The sequence below is a fragment of the Empidonax traillii genome, unplaced genomic scaffold (genome assembly GCF_003031625.1).
Source record: "Empidonax traillii isolate 1590-97213 ecotype Southwest subspecies unplaced genomic scaffold, ASM303162v1 scaffold69:size3087049, whole genome shotgun sequence".
Taxonomy (NCBI): Eukaryota; Metazoa; Chordata; class Aves; order Passeriformes; family Tyrannidae; genus Empidonax; species Empidonax traillii.
The window spans coordinates 1,635,966-1,636,840 of NW_020955262.1; positions in this window are offsets into that span (position 1 = coordinate 1,635,966).

Consider the following 875-nt stretch of genomic DNA (forward strand, 5'->3'; position numbering starts at 1 on the left):
CGCAAGAAAGTTCTCCCCTCCTCTTGCCATAGCTGTGCCTTGTGAACATACACAAAGTTTCTCCGGAGAAAAGTGAAACTCCTCATTAGGAGCTCTTTCATTCGGAAGAGCCGAACTCAGAACGAGAAGTACGCTCGCTCCTCGTTTTTAAACGATTACAACCACCAAGCAGAGATGAACCCCCCGTGCTCAGAGCTGGGTGAGGGCGCAGGAGAACCCGCAGCCCCGTTATCCCTCAGCAAAGCCCCCCGTCCCTCCCGGCTGAGCCCGCGGGGCCGCGTTACGGGCCCGCCCGCAGCCAGAGGGCGAGGAGGCGGCAGCGGACCCCGCACCCCGCGCTGCCCACAGCCCCGCGGCTACCGAAAGCGCTCCCGAAAGCCCTTCCGGGAAGGTGCAAGCCCCGCCGGGACGCGGAGGGTGACCCCCCCCCTCTGTCCGCCCCATCCCGCCCGGCCCGGCCCGGCCCGGCCCTCACCTTTGCGCGGAGCCTCCACAACCGCCGCGCCGCCCCCGCCCTGTTTGAACGCGCCGGGCTCGCGCCATTGGCTGCGCGAGGCACCGCCCCCCCCGGCCCCCCCACGCCGCCAGGGGGCGCCCCCGCGCCGAGGAGAGTGTGAGCGCGGGGTGCGGGGACAGCGCCCGTCGCCACCAACCCGCACGGCACACCCTGACCCCGCGAGTGCAGTCACACCTCGCCGCCTCGGATGTATCCGAGGGATTCGTGGAAACGGGAGAAAATGGGTGGGAAAGGAACTAAAATAACTCCTAACGGCTGGGACACTTTACACAATGTTGGCACTCCAAGCAATACCAAGGGGAGAAATGAAAACAGGGTGATCAGCAAACAGTGGATCAGCCCATGAAAGATTCACTGA